This window comes from Vulpes lagopus, chromosome 23, assembly GCF_018345385.1.
Source record: "Vulpes lagopus strain Blue_001 chromosome 23, ASM1834538v1, whole genome shotgun sequence".
Lineage (NCBI taxonomy): Eukaryota > Metazoa > Chordata > Mammalia > Carnivora > Canidae > Vulpes > Vulpes lagopus.
Window position 1 is genome coordinate 51277714 of NC_054846.1, and position 15182 is coordinate 51292895.

A 15182-nucleotide genomic window follows, 5' to 3' on the forward strand; every position below is an offset into this window, starting at 1 on the left:
CAGGTCCCTCGTCCCAAGGTCGGGGACTCAGATGGGCCACCGGAGTCAGGCTGAGCAGGAATCTCAGAAGGACCCATAACTCAGCTTGGGCTGCCCAGGACACTTCTATCCTCCTGGGTATATTCCTTTTACGACACAGAGAGGCAGTCTAGGACAGTGGCTAAGAATAGGGACTCTCAGTTTCAATTATAGGACCACTATAGACTACTTGTGTGAGTCTGGGAAAGTCCTTCACCTCTTGTGCCTCAGTTTCCTTACCTAAAATATAGGATAATAATAGTCCATAATTTACAGGAACATTGTGAGACTTGAACAAGATAATATAGATAAAGTGCCTACGTATCTGATACAAAGCACGTGGTCAACACATCTTTAAGAGAAATGCACACAAATGGCTGTCTCGCAGATAATTTTATAAATCTAAGTTTCTCAGGTTCTGGAATCAGGGCATAATGAAATCTTAGCATCTTCAAGTGACTTGGAGAAAAACAGCCTTGAGGTAGTAATGTAATCAGGCACTAATTAGCAATGTGGCATCTGATTGACATCTGAACTATGCAACAAGATAATACTCCCGTCCTAAGGTCTTAAAGGCCCTCTAGCCTTTGCTCCCCCATCCCCAGGACCATGAGTCCGCTCCCTGAAGTCTGGCTCCTGGGAAGTCAACACTGAATACAGATCTGTCCCTGTGGTCCTACTCCCTGGGACACCAGAGTGTATCTGCTTCTCCTCCTGGGAGAGGTGGGCACATCCAGGTCCACTCAAAGCCCGCTCCTCTCTGATGCCTTCTCTCAGACCAAGGCTTTCCATCACGGCCCAGGTGCACCGCCTTGGTCCGAGCAAGCCCTACTAACTACCATCCCAGAGCGGACGCAGGTGCCCTGACCACGGCAGGGCCCAGTGAGACTTCTGTCACGCTTGATTATCCGTCAACTGGGTCCAAGACCACGTTCTTTCTGGCAGGTGAGAGTCTTTGAGGCTGATTTCCTAGAGCCCATTTCTGTGAATAATTATAGGAGTGTGTTTGCGTGTGAGTGTGTGTGCATGTGTGTGTGCCTCGGTGTGTGCAGATGTGTAGAAGGTTGGAGAGGGACCTCTGAGGCTGGATCTCAGAAGGTAAGAACAGGAAGACTACAGAGGGGAAAGAGAGGAAATGGGGTGGCTGAAAGTCCTTCCAGTGGGAGACCAGCCCCACCCTCGCGTGACCAGCATCGCTGAAGTGACCGCTGGGCAGCGGCTGGGAAGGCTCCTGTCTCCCGTGCCTCCCATCTGCAGAACATCCACAGTCCCCATAGTTTTCCCACCCCTGTTTCCTTTTAGAGGAAGCAAACAAGCGGCTGGAGGAGGACCCGTGAGCCCCTAATGCTAGCGTGATTGAGGGGAAAGTGTTTGTACCAGTCACCCTACAAGGCATCTTGGTGGGGGTTGGGATGCACAGGACAGTATGGGTGTGCTGTGCACCATGGTGCCCAGCCAAGGGGTGAGGCGGGGCCAAGATCCAGCCAGTGCCCTGCTCACAAGACACACACCCCACCTTGAAGCTGTGTCTAACCAGAGGAAGGGGTATCTTTTTCTAAGGCACACGCAGGCATCTTAAGGCCTAGCAGCAGGCAAGGGGGCGGTGGAGTGGGTGGAGAAATCATAAAAAATGTAGGCCCAGGAATATAGGAACTGGGAAGGGAGACAAGTTTCTTTTGCCGTGAGAGGCACAGGACTGACTCAAAGTCGACCCTTGTCCTTGAGCAGCTCCAGTCAAATTCAGGAAACCTCCCAACAGCCAACGAAGAGCCGCCACAGGAGCCTGGAGGAGGACGGGGTGGGGTGTCCAGCTCTGGGTGCTGGAGGATCAACCAGAGCACATCAGATAGGAGAGGCTGGGAGGGGAGGCCTCAGCAACATGTGGTGTTGGGGAACGGGGAACGTGATATGGTGATCTGTAAGAAATATATATCTGGCCATTCAGAGGGCCAAAATATATTCCTCTTGTAATTTTGGTCTTCATCCACAGCTCTCAAAGCCCTTGGAATTTCCTGAAAGATAAGAGCAATGGGAGCATCTTTTATCATAACATTTGGCCTCTTGTCCTCAGTTTCCGAAATCCCTTCAGGGCCATAAAAGTGAATGGGTGTCTTGTTATTCATAACAAACCCCTTTCCACCACAACCTGGTTTATGTTAATGAGGTGACTTTTGGACTGCACTTAAGGAAGGGGGCTGGTTGCCAGGGGAACCAACAGAGACTAGAGGGTTGGAACTTGCAGTCCCGTTCTTTGACTTCCAGGGAGAGGAGAGGGGCTGGAGATCAAATCAACTGCCAAAGGCCAATGATTTCATCAATGCTTCCTATGAAATGAAGCCTCCATAAAAACCCAAATGGATAAGTTCCAGAGAGCTTCCAGGTTGGGGACCAGAACTCTTCCATGTGCCACTATGCTGGGTCCCAAACTCCATGAGGATGAAGCTCTTCTGTTCCAGACCTTGCCCTACAGATCCCTTCATCTGGCTGTTGGTTTGTATCCTTTAATATCTTTTGTAATAAACCAGTAATCTAGTGAGTAAATGGCTTCCTGAGTTTTGTGAGCTGCCCTAGCAAATCAATCCGACCCAAAGAGGGAGTTATGGGGGCCTCTGATTTATAGTGGGTTGGTCAGAAGTACAGAGAGGATCTGGACTTGGGATTGGCCTCTGAAATGGAGGCAATCTTCTGGGACTGGGCCCTTAACCCATGGAATTGGACGCTGCCTCCCATGAGGCGAATAGGGTCAGAATTGAGTTGAGCTGTAGGATACCCAGCTGGTGTTGGAGAATCGCTTGGTGCTGTGGGGAACCCCCCCCCCGCCGCCCTTAGCCCTTACCCCCAACACACGCATGTTGGAATTGAGTGTTGGAATCATTCAACGAGTGATTTAGCTTCCAGCACAGGGCTTAGCATGAAGAAGGCCTTCCATCCTTCCATGCATATCCGATGAATGTATAAGTGGTTGGATGAAGGTGCGTGAGTGACCGCGTGGACGAGGTGGGCAAGGTGTGGGGCTGGAGCGCCTCCATAGGCTCTATGTAAGACGCTCAGATGCTCAGATGTTTGTCTTGGTGGTGGAAAGCTATCGATGACATGATCAGATTTGGTAGAGTGATCCCTGTGGCAAAGATGTGGACAGGGCTCTGAGGGGTGATACTGCAGCCAGCAAGGTCACCATCAGCCACGTGTGTTGTCATCATCCTGTGGCAAGGCTACAGCTAGGAGCTGAGTGGATGAGACTGGGCAGGCCGTGGTGCAGGGGCCTCTGAGGCTGGAGGAAGGTAGACCTAGACACAAGGCTGAGCTGCCTGTGTGGCTGGAGAAGGTGCTGGAGGCAGAGACACCCTTGGGTGCTCTTTGAGTCTGGTCTTTGTGGGTGTGAGGCTTCTTCTCCACCAGCAAGATCCTCACCTGCCTAGTTCAGAGCCTGCAGGTCAGAAGCAGCATCTGGAATCTCTCCCAGTATGGCCATGAGATAAGCTCCCTCCCAATTCCAGAGCTTGGAACCCAGGGATCACATGAGTTGCCAAATCTGCAGCTCTGGACACAGCACCTGCTCCTCCCACAGGAACTTCCGGGAAAGAAGGTCATGGTTGCTGGCTTCTATGGAAGAGGAGCCAGAGGTTCAGCCGGGCAGAAAGCAGGGATGGGCCCTGAGAATCTGAGGAAAGCAAAGCCTGAGAGAAAAGGATTTGAGCCCCAGCTCTCCCAAGTGACTGTGACCAGGTCACCCCCCCATGCTGCCCAAATGGAGAACTCCCAGGACACCAGCCCAAGGCAGGGGAGCAAGAAGCTCTGCAGCCCCTTCACTTCTCTCATTAGGATCGAGGCCCAGGGCTTTCCAGCCGCTTTGGAAGAGGCAGGTGGGTGGAAGGTATGTTTGGAAAAGGACGGGTATCCGAAACACGGACGGGTAGTGGGCTTGGGGTGAACGTGCCCCGTGAGTGAGGAGGGGGCAGCAGGTGTGTGAAGGAGGCAGGGGCTGAGGCCCAGCGCCCATCCATTCTTCCCTATTTGTGCAGCCTGGCATCCTCGACCCTCCGTGATCATCCTCCCCTGCGTCTGTGGCCCGTTCCCCACCCCAGCCTAGACTCCGGCTCCTCGCTCGTCTCCAAACACCCCCTCCCTCTCGGCTGCACCTGTTCACTCATCCCACGTCTGTCCTGCGCGTCTCCCCATCTGCTCGGAGTGCCCGCCGCCCTTCTCCGGCTGCTGCCTCTCTTCCCGCTTCAACCTCAGCCTGTCTCCTTCCTCACTTAGGAGACGCTGTTTTTCACCTCGACTCTCAGGTATTTGTGCCCACGTGATAGGAGTCAGAGGGCCTGGTTCGCACCCCTGCTCCTGACAGCCCTGAACGTGCGCGCACAGTCCTTAAGCTCCCGAAGCCTCCCTGCCTCATTCCTAAACTAAGGATACCCATCAGATAGAGGGGCCATGCACCTGTGCTGGCGAGCCTGCGCGGCCCCAGGCTGGCCGGCGCCCTCGTCTAATCACCAGCAGCGCCCCCTTCACTCCCAGAGGGGCCCCAGTCTGTATGCACGTCACACGCTCACCGCCCGCCCTGCTTATGAGGACCGCGTGAGATGCTCGGTGACATGGCCCACGAGGAGCTCCTCCGCGGAGCCCTGGCACCCAGGGCCTAGTCTTCGGTCACCTGTCCCTCCTGGCACCCTGAGCTCCTCGAGGGGTACACATCCCTGATTCAGCATCGTTGCCACGTGAGCAGCCACTTACCCAAGAGCTTAGAGGACAATCAAGTGCAGTGTGTGCTGAAATGACGTGGAGGAGGACTCTGGCTCTCGTGGCTCACAAGCCCATCAGCAGGGGCGTTACTCCCCACCCTTTGTCACTGGACTGGGCTGGGCCAGGCCGGGCCGGGCCGGCGGTGGCGCAGAGCCACACTCTATGCGCCTACTATGTGTGAAGCTTTGTTCCTGCCACGGAATCCCCGCTCCAGCCAAGAGGTGGCGGGTGCCCAAGGACTGTGGCCCTCGCGGAGCAGCTCTGGCCCAGGGCCTGCGGAACAGGGCCCGGCAGTGGTGGTGGAGGGACGGAGGAGGTCTCAGGGAGGAGGTGAGACACGGCCGGGAGTGGGTGCCATAAAAGCCACAGCAGCCTGGGATCCCTGGGTGGCCCAGGGGTGAGCACCTGCCTTGGGCTCAGGGCATGATCCCAGGGTCCTGGGATCGAGTCCCACGTCGGGCTCCCTGCATGGAGCCTGCTTCTCCCTCTGCCTGGGTCTCTGCCTCTCTCTCTGTGTGTCTCTCGTGATTAAATAAATAAAATCTTAAGGGGGGATAAAAAAACACAGGAGCCTTTGCAGGCAGCCAGTGAGCCAGTGACATGGGCACAGTCAACTCCGCATCTTAGAGATGGCGTTGGCCCTGGCATGGGGGAGCTGGTGGCTGCAGGGGGCGGGAGGGGACTGTAAGGGGACTGTGGTCCTAGCCCAGGGGGATGTGGAGGGCCGGGCCGGCTCACGGCTAAGGACGCAGGGTAGCGCTCCTCACAGTGTGGAGCACGACGCCTGGCACACGTTCGGTCCACGTGTGGATTAATAGTAGCATCGTCTATCCTGAGGGTAGTAGTAAGAGTGATACTAGCACCCATTTGCTGAGCATGATGAGGTGTGACGTAAGCATGTTAGCCACATGTTTTCCCTCTGATCCTCAGAGCCTATCAGGTAGGTGCTGTGACTAGTCCCATTTTACAAATGAGGAAACTGAGGCCCAGAGAATTTAGATGTTTTGTCCAAGGTCACATGTGACCAAAAAGCAACAAATCTGGGGTCTTAAGGCACAGCTGTCCAACCCCAGTTTACGATGTCATTAAGCCTCCACATCAACCGCCTTGGAGGGGCTTCTCACCCGTCCTGCACCGAGGGGAGCTAGCAGGAGAAGGCCCCGTTGGCTGGCCGCGGGGGGCGAGGCGTGAGGAGAGTGCTCTTGGACCTGCCATTGCAGCCTCTCGCCCCTGATGCTGCCTCCCACCCTCACAAGCCACAGCTGAACTGGGGTTTGTTTCCAGGCTTGGGTCCCCTGGTGCTTCGAGAATCATCACTCTTCCTTCCAGTTCTGTGCCATGAAGCCATCCTGCTTCCTCCAGAGACCACCATCTCTCTTCTAATTGGTGGAAAATTGGTTGCTAACTGTCAGGAAATCGCCGATTTTCCATCCATTACTGGAGGGACCAGAGCCGCGTAGCTGTGGGGACTCTGGGTGGGAAGCAGATGCTGATTAGGCCTTGCAGTTAACGATCAGGTTCGTGGACCTCCTCAGGCAGTCCTCCCAGACTGCTTATTAACTCCCTGCGAAGACCCACTGGGTAGGAGATACTGGTTAAATGGAACGCAGAGCCACAAAAGCGTTACTATTCATTAGGCTTTGGTTGTGGGGAGGGAGGAGATGGGGAGAAAAAACCATGGCCTCGATCCAGGAATGTTAAACAGCCCCATAAGTTGGCAGAGAACTTTATAATTGCTGCTATTAAAATATATGTATTTATATAGGTGATTTGTTGGAGGAAAGAATTTCAGCATTCAGGGGCAATCCCTGCTATGATCTCACCCAGGATTAAGTTGTTAGGGACTAGATATTAATTAAGGCTAAGGGCCCCAATCCCTTCCTAATTAGCTCGTGGAGTATAATTTGTCTGCAAAATGCTACTGTTACAATCACCTTGAATTTGTCTGGAGCTTTCCTCCAGCTGGATTGGGTGAGCCTTACCCCGTTGTGGGAGCAGAGGGCGGGGTGGGCAGGACGCTCGGGTTCCTCCTGCACCCCGCCCCTGGTTCTTGAGGAAGGGGCTTCTTTTCTCCATTTCCTCACCTGTATAAAGGGAAAGAGGGGGCATATGTCTGAATAGCCCTTCTCCACTGGGACCTTCTAAGATCCACAGGATAGAGTCAGGACTGGCTCAGGCTTGTGGATATACTGATGCCCACACTCTCCTGGGTTCTTCCCAAGCTGAGAAATCCAAAGGTCTTCCCTAAGGAAGAGAAATCCAAAGGTCTTCCCTTGTTTTCCTATGGGTCCCAAACTCGACTTGTCAGTGGGGATTGGAAATGAGGGCGTTCATCAGGCAGTTCTTTTTTTTTTTTTTTTTTAATTTTTATTTATTTATGATAGTCACAGAGAGAGAGAGAGAGAGGCAGAGACACAGGCAGAGGAAGAAGCAGGCTCCATGCACCGGGAGCCTGATGTGGGATTCAATCCCGGGTTTCCAGGATCACGCCCTGGGCCAAAGGCAGGCACCAAACCGCTGCGCCACCCAGGGATCCCTTGTCAGGCAGTTCTCAACCAGGTGGATCCCTCTGGTTCTTCTCCATTCCTGTGTTCCTGCTCTCTCTGCTCAAGGGGGATGAAATCCTTCCCTTTTGTTTACTGCCTTCTCTGCCAGGCAAACTCCTACCCATCCCTTAGAACCTCTCTCAGAAGAGCCTTGTTTATTAAGCCTTTCCTGATGGTCCCTGGGCAAGGCCAGTCGGGCCCTCTCCTAGGCTTTTGTTGTTCTTGACTCCTCAACAAGCCGTCAGCTAACCTGCCTTGCGAGATGATGGTTCACGCCTGGGCCTCGCTATCACATGGAAAACTTCTTGCAGGGAGGACCATGCCACGTCTGGCTCAGCTAGATCTGCAGAGCTCACCCAGAGTAGCTACCGAAGGTGGTTGGCCTTGCTTTCTGTTTCTGGATTGTGCGCTGTCTTTGCGAAAGGACTCCCAGAACTTTGCCTCTGGTGCGCATAGGAAAATGGGCTTGGAGGGCATGTGGCACCCAGGTCCTTGCATGGTCTCTGGGGCTGTGGGGTCCCGATGCTTCTCTTAGTCCTAGCAAGGCACTTAAGAGGGGGTCCTGTGTCCCCACCCTGCTCAGGGCTTCTGGGCTTGAGAAGGCGAGCCCTATACCTTCCTCTCCTTCCTCCGGAGATCCCAGACACAGACCTGAGCATGCAGATGGGGCTCGGGGGAGGAAGCGAGGCTATATTGCCCTGAATTTCATCGGCTGTGACGGACCCCCCAAAAGAGACCGAGACAGGCCGCTCAGACCCAGGCCCCGGCGGAGGAGTCTGCCTGCAGCTCCCTGGACTGGGGCTGAAGAGCAAGAGAGGTGCCGCTGACTGGGAATATAAACAGGTTCAAGAAAGGCTTTCCCGAAATTCCTGGATGACAGATCCCTAGCAGGTAACAGGTCATTAATAACCGTGAAAGATGAAGAGGAGGAGGAGGAGGAGAAGAATAATTAATAATAATAGTACCTCCAAGAGGGCTGTTATGCTTTTAAAATCTTTTTTTTTTCCTTGCCACTATCTCGTTGGCTACTTGCCCCCCACCCCCCACTTGGGGGAGGGTGCAGGGACTCAGAAAGGTGAAGGGAATTGCCTGAGGCCACACAGCCAGCACCAGATCTGAGGGCGGCCCTACTCCCTGTCCAGAGATGCCCCGGGGGTGGGGTGCCCTATTTCCGGGGCCCCATCGTCATGCAGCTTCTGTAGGCTTTCCTCCCTCAGGTGCCTTGCGGGTGCTCAGCTGCCCCGCTGCACCTGCCACGTGACACCAACCGCCAGTCCACTGCTCCCTTCAGTTTCCCCATTTGTGCAAGGTTGATGCTGGAATATTCTGGGCAGTCAACCTGTCGGATCCGCTGTGAAGGGGAGCGGTAGGAGGGCCTGTGCGGGAGTGAGCGTGTCCCCACGGTAGCGCCCCGCCTGCCCACATGGAACCCGGGGCCCTCGGAGTTGCCCAGGCAGTGGCCCAAGGTGAGACAGTCCAGGCTGATGCGCCACCAGGGGAGGGCCCAGGCCAGCTGGCCGTTTGCTGTTCTGTGGACCCCGGTGGACTTCTGGGGAAACTTCCTCCGGGTTCACGCGCTCTGCAAAGGTCCCTAGGAAGGTATTGGTGATCCGTGGTGCCCAGTTCGATCCTGCCAGGGGGTATTTTACAAATTAAGTGAGGATTTGGAAATCCTGTGAATTCACCAGATGTGCTCTCTTCTTCAATGTGCGAGGGTACATTTGTTCTGCAGCTATTTCCTCTTGTGTTGTCCCTGTTTTCCTCTCCCCTCTCCTTGGGAGCACTCGCTCTATGGTGAAATCTGGGTCCCCCTGGGGGAGTGAAAGGGACCAGTGCTGCCATCTACAGACAGAAGAGTGATTAGTTTCGTTTTAAGAAGAGCTCGGCTAAGAGCAGAGGAGATGAGAGAATTAGTTGCCAATCCCAACCACCTTACCTGTCATTATTTAGCTAATATTTCAGAACCTGTCATTATTTACCTCAATAGTTTTCAGACGTCTCACCTTAATAGAAATTTCTGGTTTCGCACCAGGATGCATCTGGTGCCATTTCCACTTGGGGTCAGTGCGGTAGCCCCAACACCATCACTGTGCCTTGTATAGGTACAGAATGATTAGGTATCTGTTCTTTAACTGCTTGTTATATATCGTGGAATTGCTTTGGTATTAGATCAAGATTAGTGAAGGGCATGCATGACATCTTGGTTAAGCAGATCCCACTGGGATGGGATGACCCAAAGGAAAGTATCAGGAATTAGCCAAATGGGGAAATTTTGTTTTTGTAGATCAGTGGGCTTGGAGGAGCTTCCTCCAGCTACAACTTGGGCCAGTTCCCAGAGAGCAAAGGGGGCAATTTCTGGGGTCAGAGATGCAATCTGACTAGTGTGGGAGCAAGGAAGAGAGATGAGAGTCCCTGCACTCCGGGTCTTGATGGAGTTGTGATTTACTGCCGGCTTTCCATGGCCACAAATATAGTGAACAGTAAGTGAGCTTGCACTGGACCACCTGAGGCTATACAGCAAATAGAGACTGAGAAAAAGCAAGCATGTGTAAACTATTCCTAAGGCAACATAGGCAAAAGCATCACAAGGAAACCTGTAGAATTTTCTTTGTGTATCAAAGGAGGAACTGGGAGCTCAGAGTGGGGAAGTGCCATCCCAAGGTCCCCCAGTAGGCGGAGGGTAAAACTAGACTAGAACCCAGGCTTCCCAGCTCCTCACCACAGGCTCACTCGGAAGGCTTTCATAGCAGGTGACCTCCTGCAACAGGACCTTGCTCTCCACCCAAAGCACCCTTTCCCCGAGGGCTACGGAGATGAAGCTTAATCTTTAATGAACTGGCTTTCAGTTTAACTTTCCTTTTGGCAATGATTAATACCCAGTGACCTCGTCTGGCATCTGGTGATCCTGACCAGGACTGACCCATGGGAGCGCTGGTGGCCTCCAGGCCCAGATGTGGGCTGGTATGCAGCTGGATGAGGTTTGAGGGGTGCTGGAATGGCGTCGCACCTAGAAGAATCTCTTCTGTCCTGTGCTTGGAATTCTATCATTAGATGTCACTCCTGGGAAGCAGGATGTCACACATGCCCTCCCCTGGTCAGGGGAGCTAGGGATACGAATCATGTTTAAAATGCTCATTGGGCTGTTGATGGGACAGTTGTGATGTCCAGCAGCTCAGAGGGGTTATAGGATTCATGATTTTTAGTCAAAGCTGGTGTGATGTCACTGGAGCCACAGCACAACGAGACTATAAGCTTATGGACAAGGATGGGGTCTGGAGAGCAGAGACACATGCGGAGAGAGCTCCAAGATTTGGAGTTGGCAAGACCTCAGTGCAAAGTCTAGCTCCGATAGTCACTAGCTGTGAAAACTTGGGTAAGCCCATTGGCCTCAGTCTCTTTGTCTAATAAGTAGAAAAACACCTTCCTCCAGGCTCCTTAGAGGATGAAAGATGGAGTGCATGGAAAGTATCTGATCTGGAAGAGGCACAAATTGGATAGTGTGTCTTCCCCATTTTCTCCCTGCTTGGACTCGCCCTAGCTGGCCCTCTGCGGGAAGGCAGAGAGGATTCCGGACTCACCCGTGGAGGAGGATTTTCCTTGGGTGCTCTGGATGCCTACAAGAACTGGCTCTCTCCCTCTGAGACTGGAGAGTTAGCCAGGCATCAGGGCTCCATCCTTTCCAGCCCCCAGAGCCACTGGAACCAGTGGGCAGGGCTGGGGTCACCTCCTTCATCTCCCTGGGTCTGCCCTGCTCCTGATGACTGTAAGTTTTGTGAGCTGAGAAAGTGTCTCGGTCCAAGTCCATCGGAGCCTCTTGCCTGTTTCTTTTTCTGGGCTCCGTCTCAGCACCCATGGGCACCAGCGCTGGGGTCGGCCTCCGCTGCTGCCTCCCGGGCACTCTAGCACGTCGGCACCCCTGGCTTGGTGCGGGGACGCCTTACATGGGTCACCTGCCCCGCCTCTAGGGCCTCTTGAGAAGCGGGACCAGATGAAAATGGAATGGTGTCATCCCCTCCCTCTCTGCTCCAGCCATGGGGGGCGCCCTTGACTGCCTGGAGATGCCCCCCTCTCTCCTGCCTCGGTGTCTCCTCCCTGGGGTGTCTTGTTCAGCTCCGCCGTGGCTTCCTTGAACCCTGGACTCCAGGCCCTCTGCCTGGGGTCTCTGCCCTCTTGGCCTCTACAGGCAGAGCTCTGAGAGGAGTGCCCGAGACCCGGCCTGGGGCTCAGTGCCCGGTGCCACGTCCCTGGGATCACTGAGACGGAGCCCGTGTGAGCATAGGAAGGTGGCTCCCGGGACCTCACCGGGGAAGATGGGTCGCGAGGCCCAGGCTGGGGGACAGGCAGGCTGAAGCAGGGAACCACGAAGCCCCCAGCGGAAGCCATGGCTCCTTCTCTGTTTTGGTTTTGCTTTTGTGGGCTTTTCATTTCAGAAGTTAATCTAGTTAACGCCAACAATGTCATTTCAGCAAGCCAGCAATTTCCTTTTGCCCTTTATTTAATGAGCCCCCGCCCCCACCCCAATTTCTATAATAAAGGCATGCAGGTGGGTAATTACAGAGGTGTGAAATAGGAGTGCTGGGCCAGGGCCAGCTGAGCATTCTGGAGCATCCGTTGGAAAGGGTTCTGGGGAACTACCCAGCCCCACTATTCAGGTCCAGGTAGGGAAACTGAAGCTTAGAGAAGGCGAGGAACTTCTACAGGGCCACATAGCAGTAGGAGGTGGGGCCAGAGCAGGAATCCAAGTCCTTAACCCCCAGCTGGGGTACTTTTCACTAATCCTTCCCCCTAATTCTGCAGAGCATGCCATAGGGGTTCCCACCTGTCCCCAATCCATCTGTCCTCCCGAATATTCACCTGCCCATCCATCCATCCTCCATGCCTACTACGTGCAAGGAATTGTGAATATTGCAGAGACTGAGAGGGTCACAACTCTGTACTCATGGATTGTCATCTCCAATTACAGTTTCACACTGAGCCTGATGGCGGCACCCCACAGAAACAGATGATTTCAATATAGGGTGCCAAGTGCTATGTTTGTTGTAAGCATTGGGCCCCCTACTTCATATAGGACCACAGAGAGCTTCTCAGAGGAGGGAACAGGGCATTGTAATGAGTCCTGAAGGATAGGAAAGAGTTTACAGAAGGCTGGTATGCTACAACATGACTTTTTTTTTTTTTAAGATTTTATTTATTTATTCATGAGAGAGAGAGAGAGAGAGAGAGAGAGAGAGAGAGAGGCAGAGACACAGGCAGAAGGAGAAGCAGGCCCCATGCAGGGAGCAGGATCAGGCTCTGGGCTGAAGGCAGCGCTAAACTGCTGAGTCACCCGGGCTGCCCAACCTTTTTTTTTTTTTTTAAAGAATCTGGAAGGATATTTTACCCAAATGTTAACAGTATTGGTCTCTGGGAAATGGGATTTTCAGGGTAGTGGGTGGGAGGGGTAGGGGACAAATTTTTACTCTCTACTTTCCATCTTTGGTGTTATTTCAATTAGAGCGCATACATATTAGCCTTTTAATAAAAAATAAGATATTTCTATTCCTAATATATGTGTATTTGGAAAAAGTAATATAGGGTATTTAAGGAACATCAAGCAGCACTCATTGTGACAAGTGCAGAGAGTTGGAGGGAGCAAGGGAAACTATGAGGCTATGGAGGTTGGCTGGAGTCAATCTAAGAAGGTCCTAAAATGCTGGGTTAAGGAGTTTGGACTTTAACCGTGGGGGCCCATGGAGGTGAGAGCTGAGGCCCCCTCCACAGAGCCCAGCAGTGCCTGGTACATACAGATGCTCAATTAATCCAAATAAGGATGGAATCATCTAAGGCTTGAAACAGAGGTTGTGAAGGTTTGGAGCTTTGCCACTTTGTGCTGGTGGCTGTGGTGGGGCAGCGGGGAACCTGCTATGGGAGGATGTGTACCTGCAGAATGGATATAGTGGTACGGGGAATCCTATATGAAGAGAGGAGAGATTGCTGTGGTTTCTTCTCAGACCAGAGGAGCCTGGAACGGGTCCAGAGCTATGAACCTGGGTATAAGCTGACAACCATGGGGAGTCCTTTTTTTATGTAAGAAAAGTCTCAGGACCCGGGCTTTTCCAGACCAGACAAGGGTTTCTGGTGTCCTCAGTGGCCACAAACCAATAAAAGCAGGCCACTGTTGCTTCTGCCTCCCAGACGTGTCTGCTTTAATCTCTCTTCCCTTCAGTATGTCTTCAACACTACAGCGGGAGGAGCCTCCAAAAATGCAGTTCTGACCACATTGCCTCTTTCCTTGAATCCTTCAGGATAAACTTCGGCCCCTTCTCATTGGCTCAAGAGGCTTTTTTGATTTGTTCCTCATTTATCTCTCCAGCCTCCCCTCCCACGATCTCTTACTCAAATCCTTATTCCTCAGCCAACCATTGCACTCAGTTGACTGATATTTTATGCCTCTCTGCTCTGTCTCTCCGCCTGGGTCAACTCTTTCCTTTTCCTTGGGATGATCCTACCCTTAGACCCTCTTTCTACCCCTTACTTGACTGATGAACAGTTAGCCCTCTTTTAAGGTTCCATTTTTGGGTTTTTTCCCTCTGAAGCCTTTTCTGATCACATTCCCACTCCTGCCTATGCTTCGCTCCTCAGGGTAGACTTGATCCATGCCCTTCCTGGGACCTCGTGCCCAAAATGCTCTATACTATCAAATAGATTTACTAGGAAGGCACTATGGCACCTTATTGGACTTAGAATTTGCATATCTACTTTTCCCCTGCCACGTTCCCCACTACCCCCCACCCCCCCGCATAATCTCCTCAATGTCAGGAACTATTTTCTGCCATCCTTAGCACCTGGCACAGAGGCTGGAACATGCTAGGTATTCAGTAAGTACTGGCTGAACCAATGCACGAATGAATAGCAGGGTACCTCCATAATGATTTCCTTTTATACAATAGAAAATCACATCACACCCTTACCTTGAGGTGCCAGGAGGCTCTAAACAGCCCTACAAGTAACAGCCTCGTGCACTGGGAGTTGCCAGGCAGGGGAGCAGGAGAGCTGAGTTCTAATCCTGATCCCTCTGCCCTTGGACAATCCCCTGTCCTACTCTGGGCCTCAGTTCTCCCCTGTGCATGGTCCTAGTGCTACTTCCCCATGTAGCTACTTGCTATAGATATGTTGTGAAGCTCAAAGATGAGACCAAAGCCACTTACCCTACAAACTTCAGGTAGTATTGAAGTGTCAGCTGGAAAACATGGTGCCCTGCCGAGCAGCCATGCCTTGGCTTTCTGGGGGACGTGGGGGGTGCTTCACACCGCCACTGATGGAGGCCCACTCAGAGACTCTTTGTCCCCCTCACTCCAGCTCACTCACATTGTGGGGGCTCGGAGAATGTTAATTATTAGGCCCAGCCCACCCGTAGAGCCCCAGATGAAAGCAAGCTCAGAGTGTAAAGTCTAATCGATGCCTTGTGCCTGGTGTCGGAGCCTCAGCTGGCTCTGCCTGGAGACGGATCATTAATCCAGACACTCCGACCTGGAACACTGGTCCCAGGAAGTCCTGAAACATTCCTGACCACCCACGGCTCAGCCCAGCAGCCCCATGAGGCAGCCGGCCTGCCTCTGAGTCTCAGAATCTGACAATCCCAAAGTTAGATGATACAGAGAGCTGCGAGTCCAGACCCCGACCTGGGGCAGAAGTCCAGGCTCCGTGGACATGCTCACCACTGACAGATTCTCTGGAGAGGTGCACCTCGATGAGCAGCCCTGGACCCAGAGGGGACAGATCTGTGTGGCTTTGGGCCTGGCTTTCCTCTTCTGTAAAAGTGGGATGAGGCTACCTAACTCACAGGACTTAAGTTAGGAATAAATCAGTTTGCCTGGAAGTTTTGTTTTAAGATTT

The 15182-nt window shown here is 53.0% G+C and overlaps 1 long non-coding RNA gene across 5 annotated transcripts in view; it reads left to right on the forward strand.

Moving 5' to 3' along the window:
* Nucleotides 1-2301: 2301 nt before the first annotated feature.
* The window catches only part of LOC121481210, a 32338-nt gene continuing 19457 nt past the window's right edge, over nucleotides 2302-15182 (forward strand). The window contains exons 1-3 of one of the 5 annotated variants that reach the window (XR_005985223.1): nucleotides 2302-2508; nucleotides 3587-3892; nucleotides 4041-5091. This is a non-coding gene — a long non-coding RNA (uncharacterized LOC121481210). Of the gene's footprint in view, nucleotides 2509-3586; nucleotides 5092-15182 lie in introns of all 5 variants that reach the window. The other 4 variants (XR_005985225.1, XR_005985222.1, XR_005985224.1 and 1 more) reach the window with 4 other exon arrangements.